The following is a 14333-nucleotide window of genomic DNA, read 5'->3' on the forward strand; positions in this document are numbered from 1 at the left end:
TTCCCTATCTTGTAGTCCCATCAAGAGGATGATCCTATCATTACCACGAAGGTGGCTTTCCTTGGCATTTGGCTGCCTGCCTCACACCAGAGATTCATGTGGGTTGCAAAGAAATTGTTCCTAGTATCCAGTACAGAACATTAGAGGAGAGCTATTTCCATAGTAACCACATGGGCTGGGTCAGCCTTTGACTCCAAATTCATAGTCCAGGGATTTAAACTTAAATAAATTAACAATGTGAATTTCTATTACTAGCATTTACATTTTTAAAAAGTCTTTATCTTTATAAGAATTCAAGATCGCAGGTGAATCCTGCCAGCATTTGCTTACCAGCAAGGGAGATTACTGGCTCAGGCAATTGGGAAGGTCATGGATGAGACTGGCTTTCATAATAACTGGAATCAGGGACTAGAAACTTTCAGTGTATGGTCCGCTCAGTACCTATATATTAGGGGTAAAATCTTCCCTGTGGGGATGGTATCACTAGGCTAACACTCTGGCCTTTCCCTGCTCTGTCCTTTGCAAGGAGGGTGACTTATTCCTCATGATAAATTGTAGGAGAACCAACTGAGCGTTCTCAGTTCTGCTTTTTCCACGTCTTTGAATCTCACCGAAGATCACCTTCTCTGTCCCTCCCATGTGCTTGGGGACAGTCCTGTGGTTTTCTAATACTGCCCAGGACTACGTGGAAAAGTCTGCCCAACTCTGGGGTTTCTTTTACTTATTTCATATTTCTTATATGTTCCCACATCTACATCCTCATTCTCCGATAGCTCCTGTTATTAGTAATAAAGATCCCTTGGTCTGATCTTGTCCAGTTCTCACATCATTTTGAATCTTCGTGGGGAAAGAGGTGTTATTTTCCCAGCACTCATGAATTGTTATTCATTTATTCAGGAACCATTTATTGTGTGATCAGTCCGTACAAGGCATAGACCCCCTAGAGGCAGAGAGAGAACTGATGATTCCTGCTCCTGATGGACTGCCAGTCCAGTGCGAGTTCCTGCTGGTGCCTCTCCAGGTCCTTGCGTACTTGATAAATATTTGTGGAATGAAAGGAAGAGCCAAAATGCTGCACGTTAACGTGTTAAGTGTGTAGTGGATTCAGAGGTGGCTATGGAGATCTCGTGCCAGGACCTGGGCACTCCTTCTTGGCTGTTGGTGGCTCTAAGTTGAGACTCTGTCCAAGAATTGCCTTTGGTAAAAGAAAGCAGTTTCACTCAAGATCATATTCTCTCTCCAAGGGCAGCCCATGACCGGGACAATACAAGCTACCAAGGCTTGGCCCCCATGTTTCACAGTGGGAAACCTCTGAATGGCCAGCTCAGCTCAGCTCCAGAGCCCTTGTAAGGTTGGGCTAAAATTTTCATGTGACTGTATCACAGCTCAGCTTCTCCCCCAGTGTTGGTGTCGATGCTGGAAGCATCCCCCAATAAACTTCCTGCATGTGAATTTCCGTCTCAAAGTTTCCATCCTGGAACAGGATCAAGACATAAATGCAAACTGTGGTGGCATTACAGGGGAGGGGTTCTCTGGTCAGCCCTAGACATTTGGAGAAGTAGAGATGGTACTGGTAGAGGAGAGGATGGAAAGGCTGGGCAAAGAATGGAGGGAGTTTGCTAGATAAAGGAGGGCAGGGTGTGCTTTGGGAGAAGAGGTGGCTGGAGCAGGTGGGAGTGTGGAGCTCCTGGGACAGAGGGAGCTCATGCCTATTGCTGAGAAGGAGACGCTTCCCATGGTTGTTGCTCTCACTTTACACTGTCCTCTCCAAGAAGGCGGCCCGGCCAGCGAGATGCAAGGACAGATGCCTTGATCAGGTGTTGCAGAGGTGGCGGGGTTTACCCACAGCAATGAGGAAAGAGCAGGTGTGCAGTCTGGGATCTGAGGGCACTGGAGGGGGCAATGTGGGATGTGAGTGGGAATTGCTGGGTGGGGAAGACCAGAAGGTGCCAGAATGTCGTGACTGTCTCTTTGGAGGACTGCCTATGTCTGACCGACTTGGGAAGGGTTTGTTTTAGCTCCTGGGGTTCCCTGACGTAATGCCTGGGCATGTACCAGCTGCAAGGAGTAGAGAGAGGACCCAGATGCCTGCTGTGGCCAAGCATGACTGGCCAAGATGAGCATCTGTTCCTTCTCTGGCAGGTGCCAGGGCAGAGGGATGAGGCAGCAAGGAGCAAACTGCTCAGAGGGCAAGGGAGATGGGGAAGAGGAAAACTTCAAGAAGTAACCCGAGGAAAGGATCAGGCAGAAACAAGCCTCTGACTTTATTTTCTTGGTTATTGATGTAAAAAATAAGTACCCTCCTTGGCCCTTGGAGCTGAAAAAAAAAGAAAAGCAAGTAATTTAGCTTTCAAGATGGCAAAAGGTTTTGATCATGCTTATTGCTTCTACCTAATATAAGATTTGTGAAATTAGAATCGGATCCAAATAACACTGCATATCTAATATATGCCAGGAGCTATGCTAAGCAGCCTGGTTTCATTTGCTAGTGATTATAATCAAAGAAGCATTTCCTAAAATAATTAAATTTAATGAGAGAAGGATAAACAGAAATACCATTCGGTTACCATTCTGTTGGTTGTTCTTACCTTGCTGTGGAAGTTAGCAAGGTTGGTTCTTTAGCACTGGATACCTATTCACTTCATAAATTTATGAAACAAAATGTTACTGAATGTCTTCATGGTGACAGACGCATGTCAGGTGCTGGAAATATATGTGCCCTCATGTCAGGTGCTGGAAATATATGTGCCCTGTATAATAGAAAGCAAGACGAGGCTTTTAACACCCAAGGACAAAGCGATTTGTTTTGGGATATTAATTCCTTTGGATTTGAACATTTTTAGAGTTAACTTTCAGAAGAATTTGTTTCTCTTTTAAAAGGAGGATTTGATTTTTGAATGTGTATTTTATTCTAAGAATTTGATAATGGGACGTCTCTGGGTTGTTATCATTCATTATGTGACTGTCTTTATGCAGTTTGTTATTGGTGCATTATAAGGTTGTCATCTAATCTCATTGTTGAATCTTGGATATGCTGTGTTGGACAGCATGACTGCACATATTGTGATTTGGAAAATGGAACAGAGAAGGAATTTTTAGCCTTGGGTCTGGCGTTGATTGAATTTCGGTTCTGTTCTGATACATTTCAGAGCCTTCTGGAAGCAATGTATAAACCACTCATCTATGGTCCCAGGAATGGTGTTCGGTACTGAAGGTGCAGCTTCATGTTATGGTGATCCCCTTTCGAGGGCCATAGTTAAACTGTAGTTGACCATGGACTTAACAATGAAGCAAGCTGAGTTGGGAGCAAAAAGCGAAAGAAGGGTGGGGAAGAACATCTCTTCCCCACTTCTGATGTTTCCCTTTGTGTTACAGGAATTCAATTTGATTTCTGTTCTTTCTCTGTTGCGGGGGAGGTAGGGTGACTTATGTGACTGGGAGGTGTGGGAAGAATGAACTGGGCGTGTCCAGATCATATGCACTTTTCTTCCCCTTGGGAATGAGCTTCCCATAGGGAGTGGGTATTCCTCTTGGTTCTCCTGGAGGAAGGTTTACCCTAACACCCTAGCTGACTGGATTAGGATGGAAAAGTCTGTTTAGTTGATTTAGTCCACCCATGTTTTCTTCTGACCCATTTCAGAAACTTCTGGAACCAAAATCTAAACTATCTCCTGGTTTCAGGAGATGCCAAAGGAGAAGAGTTCAGCCAACAGGTCCGTTTGGCTTTCATAGGAAATCTCATCCCTTTAGTAATAGGGGTAATATTTTTGAATGCCCACCTGGAACTCCTATTTTCCAATTTAGAATTCATATGTGGAAACATGGAGCTATTTATTGCTCCCTCAAAACGTCAATGATGGTAGAGGAAACTTGTGGTTATAGGAACAAAAATTCAGGCTCTTCATCTGTATGCTAAATTTGAGTGTAGGGTACTATTAACAAAGTGGAGACAAATGAAATCAACTTTACATCCTTCATGGTTCAACCTGGTCTCATGTCCTAGTGTGCCCTGAAGTTCCCCTTCCCTGGATTCAGTTTGAGGTTTTCTTCTCTGTGCTTTTATATCACTTTGTGCCTGCCTGTCTCACAAAATATCTGCTACTACAAGTTGAAAGGAGAGAGGGAGGGAAGGATGAGTAGAAAAAGCCAAAGACCATGGTTCTGAGAGAATTTTGGCCAGGCCAATGGAGAGCAGCTGAACCAAAGTTGCTCATTAAGAGAATCCCAGTTGGGTAGGAATGGGCTGGCTCTGGTTCCCCAGCCATGCTCAGCCACTGGCTGGGAATACCCATGGGTTTCATGGTATCCATGGATGGGAGCAGCTGGGGGCTGCCAACTATACTCTTTGCAGCAAGTTCTCTCCAAGGGGATCTGAGAGGCGTGTTGGCATGCACACTATAGGCTCTCTAAGGGTAGGGACTGGTCTTGCTCTGTATCCTTGGTGCTAAAGCAATGGGTGTGTCTGGTACACAAGAGGGTTGATAAATATTTGCTGAAACATTGTCAGGAATAGATTGTGGGAGGAATTTGAGTTTAATGAGTTGTTTAAATTAATTTAGCAGGAAGTTGAAAATTATTAAAGATTTTATAACAGAAGATCAAGGCTGAACATAGTGAAAAATATAGAGTGCACCAAAGTGAGACTCTTTATTCTTCTTCTTCTTTTCTTTTTTTTTTTTTTTCAAGATTTTAGAGTGATCTCTGCATCAAATGTGGGGCTTGAACTCACAACCGCAAGATTAAGAGTTGCATGCCCCACTGACTGAGCCAGCCAGGCACCTCAAGGGACTCTTTCTTTTTGGCAGTAGTAGAGAAATGTGTCTGGTGGTAGGCCTAGGAAGGCAGACACCCTCAGCAAAAGATTTTGGAGATGATGTGTTTAGGGCTTGGAAAATTATTTGGACTTGGGATATGGAAAGAAAGAAATTACAGATAGCAATTGTTTTTCCAATCTCAAAGACAGGGTGTATGGGAACAGAGGAGGAAGAGGAGCTAGAATTTCAGGGCAAAATGCTGAGCTTGGTGTTAGGTTACTTGAGCTAGAGATGATATTAAACATCCAAGTGGAAGTGTCAAACTGATAGTTAGGATTGCTTGCCTGAATCCGGCCAAAGAGGTCCAGGTTAGAAATAGAGAGTGGAGTTCAAGGATTAATTGAAATGGACCTGTTGCATATTTTGCACACAGCTCCTAGGTCATTTGTGCATCCTTTTGTAGGTTTGAATAAAACAGACAGAATGATACCATTCAGTTCTATTCCTTTGATCCTTTCATGGGAGAGAGGGATTCCTCTTGTCTTTTTTTATTCTGAGACCATGAGCTTCCCAAGACTGCATTTTCGATTTTGGTACTCAGAGAACAAGCACAGTGACTTACATAAAGATTGTGAATTCCTATAGGGTAAGGACTGTGCTTATTTATCTCCTGTTTGTCTAGAATGGCGTCTGCACAACAGAAGGTATTGAGTTAAATTAATTTATTTAATTTGTATAATTCTTGATAGTTTAGTAAGTTCTGGAAGATACATTTAATACTTAATCCTCACAAGAATGCTGAGAACTATTATTACCCCCATTTACGATTGAGGATACAGAGCGTTAGAGAAATTAAGTAACTTACTTGAAATCATACAGTGAGTACTTGAAATCTCTTACAGTGAGTAAGAGAATGTATCAGTCAGAATGGGTTAAGTTATGCTTGGTAACAGGTAACCCTGAAAATCTCAGTAGCTTCACAACATGAAAATACATTTCTTACTTCTGTAAAATCCACTGTGGGTCTGGGAAACCTGCTGGAATGGCTGTCCTCCATGTGATACAGCTCAGAGTTTCAGGCTTTCCAAATATATCAACATTGCTCCTGCAGAAAAGAAAAGAGAACATAGAGAATCAAGCGTTGAAATGTGAAATGAAATCACATTTCATTGTGAGTGGAAGCAATGTGATTCATTACCTGGCAAAAGAAGAACCAACGCTTGAAAGAAGTCACAGGGCCTCGTCTAACTTCAACAGAGAAGGGAAGGACAATCTCCCCAATGTGCCCAGAAAGAGAAATGGCATTTTACTCTTTGGTTTGTTTGTTTTTTTTCTTAAAGTAGCTTCCACGCCCAGCATGGGGCTGGAACTCACAACCCTGAGATGAAGAGTTGCACGCTCTACTGACTAAGCCAGCCAGGAACCCCTCTTTGACTCCTATTTTAATTTTTACTAAACATATACAGAAATATATACATGTAAACATAAACAGAAATTTATGACATTTATGACAGTTTCTAATGTTAACCTACCCTGTAAATCAATCACGTTCTGTACCCTTTTCTTCTGCTTTCTCTTGCCATAGGCCTGACCTCTTTCTGTTAACATTGGATTTTAGAGTACAAAGGCTCAAACGACTCAAGATTATCTCGGGAAGACCCATTCCTCTCTTAAGGTTAAAGATGGGATTTAAAAACGTGTCATGATGTTTGAGTATAGGACCCAGAATTGCCAGATCTTGTCCTGCCAATGTTGCTCTTTCCTGTGAGGTTCTGCAGGCCAGAGATATCCACATGATATGACCTTGTTGTGACCTTGTTGTTAGCTGGGATAGTGACTCCTGAGACAGTCCTCTCCAGCAAAACTCTGTTGCAGCTCATACATTAGGCTTTAGGCCTGTGGGGTTTCCTACCTCAGAATGAGTTCACATCTACACGTTGGGATCTTACTTCATTATGTCCACTCTCATGGGAGCAGGAAGCACAACGTGCATGCTTATGTGATGAGAGGAACAATAGAAGAGGGACTCCGAACCAGTACAGATGGAGGGGACTTTGGGATGAAGTGAGCTGGACAGACAGACAGACAGATGCACAACACGTTTACACACAGGAACTCCTCAACCACTAAACGTGACCCAGAAGAGTCTGAGAGCTGGATGCATTCCATCCGCACTTCTGGAGATGAAGCATTGCTCAGGTTGTGGAAATCACCTCCTCTGATTGCCCACATTTAACTTCTAAGGAAACGGAGGCCCTTTGATATTTGGGGTTCAGGGGTCCTTAGAAGTTGAGCTGCTTTGATTCCAGCCCAGGATGTCTGCCCTTTTGACTTACAGCTCTGGAAGGACTCTGAAGCAAAATACAGACTCCAGAGTCTACAAATAGGATGATAACAAAATAAGCAGTACTGAGATTTATTTTGTGCCAGGCCTAGGTGCTAAGGTGCTAGGTGCTGTTTAACCTCTGGGATGGGTGTTTTGCATATCCTTTTTTCACAGTTGAAGAATGCAAAGCTCACAAGGCGGGGATTTTTTTCAGAATAAAAAATTTTTTTTTATCTGTATCCCTACTGCCTAGATCAGTACTCGGTATATACTAAGTGCTCAGTATGTATTTGTTGAATGAACAAGCTCAAGATCACTGAGCTACTGAGCAGAGGGGCCAGCATAGGAGCTCAGGCAGTCTGACTTTGAGGCTCTCCCTCTGAACGGTTACATTATAATGTGACCTCCTTACGCATCTGTCGTTATAAGCAATAGAGCTTGCTGGTCATTGTATGTTTATTAGCGTTGTTGTCCCTTTCCCCCACATTATGAGTACCTTGAGAGAAACGGGTGACACACTGTTCCTCCTGCAGTTCCCTGCCCTCCATTCCTGGGTAAACAGTAGGAGCAAATTACATGTTGATTGGCCATTTGGGGTTTGCCTCATACCCCAGAGTGTGGCAGGAAAGACAGCCATAAATTTTTGGTGGGAGGTTTGAACTTTCTGGGGCAGTTCCATCTCCCCACATGCCTCCTTTAAGGACACCGAGCCAGTGTTCCACTAGGGGGACCCAAATGCAAAGGAAAAACCTCTCCTGCCCTCCAAAGGTAATGCAATTAGGCCCACAGCCCTCAGGAGGGGTCAGCACTGGTTCGGCCAACGTCAGAGCTCCCCTCCCTGCACAGCTGTGGTTCTCCTTTCTCCTCGCCTGATGGCAGCTTTTACAGTTAGTCAGGGCTTTGGGAGCGAATTCCACCCCTGTGGGGCCAGGACTGCTCCGTTCCTGGGGGCTCTGGCCGTTGCTGCACTGCTGACGTAGGGTTTGTCCTGGGAGCGGAGAGGATGGGTTTTGAAGGGCTGCAACCTGGTGATGAGGCTACTTTGGTTTCACAGGGGAGGGAGGCAGTCCCAAAATACAGATCTTGAAATGACAGGTACTTCATCTTCTCCTGCTCCCTTCCCTCCCTCTCTAAAATCAGGGGGCCCTAACCACGTCCATAGTTCAGTGTGAGGCCATTCAAAGCTTAGTGCTTCCTTTTCTACAGCAACAGGAACTGGAAACGCAGTTCTCACTAGGGCAGGCTGACTTGTTGAGACAGATAGAATGATCTATTTTGACAACGCATCTTACAGGAATGGATGTATTTGTGAAACGTTGGACAGTTTCATTTTATTATTATTTCTCAACACTGTGCTGTGGAACACTTTTTCTTATTTTGAACAGCTTGCAAATATGCTACCAGCATTTGGGAAAATTCTCAGTTATATGTTTTCTGTAATAAAATCTTATTTTTTTCTATATTTCATTTCTGTGATCTCTAATTAAATCATTTGGTTAAGTTTTTATTGCAGGGGTTTTATTTCTTTTAAGATATAATCTTTTCCTTGAGGAAGAATGAGGTAGATGTTCTCAGTGAAACATATTTAGTATTCTAGAGTTCAAAGAGATTTTAGAAATTTTGGCATGGATCCAAAATGGCCCAGGCAGAGAACGGGTTCCTGGTCTCTTTGTACTGAAGATGGGGCACATGAGATGAAGGGGCATGAAAGCCAGGTGGAACCAAATCATTTTACAGACTTTCAGCCCTAGAAGAATCTTTAGAGATTTTCTCATCAAAGCTCATATCTGACAGATGAGAACACTGAAGTCCGGAGGGACAAAAGTCTTGCCTTGTCACACAGCTGATTAGTAACAAAGACGCACAGTCATCTGGTCATCACTGTGTTTACTATCCCACAGACTTTTTGGTGTGAACTGAGCATGAAAATTTTTCCCCCCATGGCCTTTCATTTTACATTAGTCTGCCAAGGAAGTGTCTGGAATAAAGAAGTAAAGCAGAGAGACAAGGGACAAAGGGTTTTGACCATTGTGTGATTAAGATGTTCTGGTGACTCAGTGCTCTGTGATCTGCAGATGATCCAAAGGGAAGTGATGAGTAGCTATGTCCAAGAGAACACAAAAGGCCAAAAGAACCTCTGGAAGGTTTTGTTCAAGGACAGGGGGCACACTCAACAAAATTAGTTCAATGATCATGTAATGAAACTGTTAGGTAGTAGATGCTAACAACCATTCTAGAAAATACTACCCAGCATTGTCTACATCCTTAAGGTTCTCTAAGCACTTTTCCATATATCCTCTCCTCATTTGGCCCTTCCTGTATCACCCAGGGTTCCTGGTAATTCTGGCTCACCTGGGCATTGAGAGGACTTTTTTAGAAAGGGAATGGGTTGGGGGAGGGCCCAAAGTGACAGGACCCAGAGCTGCTTTGCGACAAGAGAATAGGAATGAAAGGGCAGTTTCTTCAGGGTTCTGCCTTTGCTCTGCCTTGTCTTGCATTGTTTTCAGTGTGTTACTTTGCTTAGGATCCCCGTTCCAGAGTGAGTGAGGGTGTCTGATTGGCCCAGCCTGGAGTACATGATACTCCTTGACTATTGAGTGTCTTGAGGGGAATATTGAGGTATCCTGATGTGCAGGTCATTCACAGCTGTATCCAAAGCAAATTCTAATGCTCTTGACAGAAGAAAGGGGAATAAGCAACACATGTTTCCTGGAAATTAAATGATTACCTCCATGGTATAAATGAGAAAGCTGAGGCCCAGAGAGGTGAAGTGACTTGCCCAAAGTCACACAGCTGTATATTACAGAGCAAAGTTATATCCCCAGAACCTGTTCTTTCTACCAAAAAGAATAGGTGAAATTTTTTGTTTTATTTTGCTTTTAAAGTAGGCTCTATGTTCAGTGTGGAACCATGTGGGGCTTGAACTCATGACCCTGAGATCAAGACCTGAGCTAGAACCGAGAGTCCATCGCTTAACCGACTGAACCACCCAAATGACCACAAAAGTGGGTGAGGTTTGTATTAATACAGTCCCTTCTCCTTTCTTACTGCTCATGTCCCCCTGGCTCCTACCACTTCTCCAAAGGGGTCCCATCATTCCGTCACCTGCCATCTCTGGACTATGAGGCTGATGCCGTTATTCCCCCTCCATTCCTAGACCCCCAAATTTCCTAGAACCTATGTAATAAACTGAGGAATATGTCACACTGTGTGCTAATGGAAAGAATCACACCTGGGTGGGTCTTGTGACATTATGTCAGCCCTCTTTCCCTTCTTATTTCACTGATGTACTTATTGCCATGGATCTGGAGCTTATTGTTGTTGGAGGGAAGCTCAAGAAACCAATGAAGTCACCTATCCAGATTTCTTTGAGATGGAGTCTGCACACAAGTGAGGCTTGGTCACAGATTCATGGCCCCATTGCAATACCATTGTTAGTATGAAGTGGAGGAAGCTTTAGGGACAATGATTCAAAAACATAGGGTTCTCTGTCTATAGAAAAAAGTCCACATTCCTTTGCTTAGCTCTATCATAGGCCACTTCTGATGTCTGGGGTGCTGGTTGTGGAAGGATTCTGAGTCTCTGGGAACGGCAGGAAATAATTACAAGTTCCACTAGTGATGTCTGCTGAGGGCAGAGAATGGAGAGGGTGGTGTGTGTGTGGGAGGTGGGGGTTGATGTTCAGACTGAAGCTCTCTGTGTTCTTTCTCCAACTTACCATTCCCTTCCTCCTCAATACTTTTCCTAACTTTTGGTGCTATGCTCTGAAAATAGAGATCAGTGGAACTCTTTGTTCAAATGAAATTGCGTGTAAAACTCAATGTGTGAAATAAATAAAAAGCTGAGATGAAGTGGGAGAGGGCTTCAGACCCTCCTGTGGCTCTGAGGATGTGGAATCCCCTGGAACCATGCCTCTATCCACAGTCCACTTTCTGCTCTTCCTGGGACCTACTCCACTCTCCCCGCCCTCTCTATTTTCCCTTCACTTGGAACATCTAGTTGGTTCTTTAAGATCTCAGAGGTCACCTCTTTCCTAGAACCTTCCCCAATACCCTCTTGCTGGGTAGATTCTCTCTGAAAGCCAAAGCATTTTTCTTGGACCACTCTTATGGCTTTTATAGCTGCCCATTTGAGTACCGGTTGCCCTGATATGCTACAGGTGCCTCTGGGTAGCTCCATGTGCGATGTGTATTTTGAGGTCTTTGCAGTCAGTTTTGGTAAAAATGCTAGTATTTTTATGTATGGATATTTTTTACTTTGTTTAGGAGCTTTTGCAAACTCTTTGTAATTTTTGCCTCCTACCGCTACCTATGTTTCACTTTTCTGGACATTTTTTTTTTTTTTAATTGGGATAGTGGTATTAATGGTTCCATGGAGTTCCTGACTTGCGTTAATTTAATTTATGCTAAGTGCTTATTACAGTACCTGGCACAGAGTATGTGCTTGGTAAGAGTTAGTTATTACTATTATTGTAATTATTATTACCTCAATACTATTAGGATAACAACAATTTTCTGCCTTGGTATCATGCCCAGGTTCTTTCCTGAGGGCTGGCCTGCTTTTTCTAGTCACTGAGATAGAGGAAGAAGCAAAGCTTTAGCCTCTTGGCTGGGATTCTGTGTGTATGAAGTGAGAATTAGTCATGGCCTCATTCACAATCTGAGAACATTCGCACTTGTCACACCTGCTTGGAGAAGCCTGGATCCATCCAGCATGTTTTGCATTTCTCAGCTCTGGTCTCTGCTCTGGGAAGAGCTCAGCTTTGAATGTCTTGCAAAGTCCTCCTTGCAATGGCTCAATGACTTCATTCAGGAACTGGCTTCAGTGGAGGGAAGGCTGTTGTCAGGGGCAGCCACGTCTCCTCAGGCAAGGTTCTCCCAGAGTGACAGTCCTTGTCTGTTCCCAGCATGTGCCTTTAAACCCAAGCAGCCAAAAGAGTGTCATTTTGCTAAAGAGACTCAGAATCTTTCAAGAGACTGCTCCCTGGAGGGGGCATTTGGGATGCCAGGTTCTTGGCCGAAGTCATGAAGTGAATTTATAACCTGATCTGCTGCAAAGGAAGCGTCCACCCTGATGGTAGGACTTTGGCCTTGGGTTTTGGATGTTCGTTGTTTGGAAGTCCTTTCTTCTCTTTTGTCCTGCCTGTTGGCCTTCACAAGCCTGGTCGGCCTGCATTTCCTAAATTTACCGTGTTCTTTCTCGGCTTTGAGTCTTTACCTAGAAAATGTGCCACCTCTCCTTCTCCCATACACCCTTAGGCTTTCTCCCCGTAAAAGTCTCTCTTGACCTCAAAGACTTTTGGAATACTCTTCCTTTAGTACCTTGTACATGTCTACATCATGATGCTCCTCACTCTGGCCATCACAGCCTGGTTCCTTGTCTATCTCTCCCACTGGAAAGTGGCTTTCATGATCCTGGGACTGTGTGGTTTGCTCGTGGCTGTAACTCTGGGACCTAGCTTAGGATCTGGTCAAATTAAAAAAAAAAAAAGTACAAATGAATGAATGAAAACAACGATAAGTAAGTAAACAAATACAAGAATCAATAATAAATGATTATTTCCCTTTATCTCATTTCTGATGATCTAACCCAAGCACGAGAAGGTGAGGAATGATAGAGAACAGATTTTCAAATAGTCTTCCACAGTAGCACCCTCCCAGTGATGAAATTGTGGGCAGCATCTCAGTTTCTGGAACAGATAAAAGCAGAACCTGTTTATAGGAGGAGTGAAACCCTATGTTCTCTCTTTTCCCTTCCTCCTCTGGGGAGACCTAGGCTCCTTGGGCAGAGCTTGAAAGCCATTGCCCCTAAAAGAGTAAATGTTGTTTTGAAAAGAACTGAGCAGAGGGAACACAATGCAGCTGGGGCTTGATTTTGTTATTAGATGTGGCTAATAGCACTTATTATGCACGGGGCCTGGGCCAGTCTTATGCTAAGTGCTTTGTTTATGTCAAATTTTCATCCTCACAATAATCTCATATGGTATTCTCTATGGTTATTTCTATTTTAGAGAGGAGAAAACTGAAGCATAGATTTAAGTAACATGCCTGTGGTCCCATGATTACCAAGCAGCTGAGTCAGGAATCAAACTCTGGATTATCTGCCTCTAGGGGCTGAGCCCTGAGCCTGCAGCCACCTGCAGCAAAGCAGCAGAACTGCCCATAAGAACATCTGCCGTCCACTGAGCGTGGTTGCAGCTGGGCACTGTGCTATGCCAGTCACAAGCATTAGCTCATTCGATCCTTACCGGACCCTATGAAGTGGAGACATCATTGGCATGTTATCATTGGCAACAGTATCAGCTCTATCTACCCTCCTCAGTGGGTTATCAATGTCACTTTTGCCAACAAAGGGGTCAAGTAAAAAATGATTAGCCCAACATTTGCATACATTTTGTAACAAGATGACCTTTTTCTTTTTCTTTTTAAAGAGAAGCACAGATTATTTGAAACCAACGATGCTAATTAGGCTTGGCTGCCTCAGCAGAATAAAATAAATCAACCAATCTACTTTTTGGAAGCAGAAGGTGGGAAAGAGGCTACTTCTGAGCTGACTGTGCACCAAGAGACAGATCCTTGTTTCATATAAATTGTCTATGAAAATTCCTCTAGATGAATGCAGGAGGGAAATCTGGCATAAGTCCTAGAGCAGGATAAAGATGTTCGAAAATCCTTTCAGAAATCATAACTTAGATGCTTCTCCCATCTGTCTCATTTCTGCCAAGAAATATGACCCTCTTTCTTATAGGATTTTCAAAGTACTAGAAGACTTCAAAGTGGTACATAGAGTAAGAGGTATTACTGCTTCTCATAGTGGACAAACTAAAACCTCCTGGACCCTTATCTGACCAGACTTTCAGGGGCTGAGAACCCTGTGGTAAGAAGTCTAATGAGTTGAATTTATATTAATGGCTGTCCTTGTCCTGTCTTCCTTTAGGGGATCTCTATGTATTATGAAGGCAGAAAGCTTAGTCAGAAAAGAAAGGACCAAGGGCAATGATAGTCTTTTTAAAAATCAAGGGGATGAGATTATAAGGTTGTGGTGTTCATTAAGGCTATTCATAAACATTTGGTTCTGTTCTTGGCCGTGGTAGGATTATACTTCCCCAACCCCATTAAAGTTAAGCATGGCTCTATGACTTGCTGGGGGTAATAAAATGTGAGTGGAAGTGGTATGTATCAGTTCTGGTAGAAATGTTAAGAGCTGATGTGATTTGCCATGTTCTCTTTCTCTTTGTCACAGTGACAGGCAAC

The sequence above is a fragment of the Neovison vison genome, chromosome 4, assembly GCF_020171115.1.
Source record: "Neovison vison isolate M4711 chromosome 4, ASM_NN_V1, whole genome shotgun sequence".
Classification (NCBI taxonomy): Eukaryota; Metazoa; Chordata; class Mammalia; order Carnivora; family Mustelidae; genus Neogale; species Neogale vison.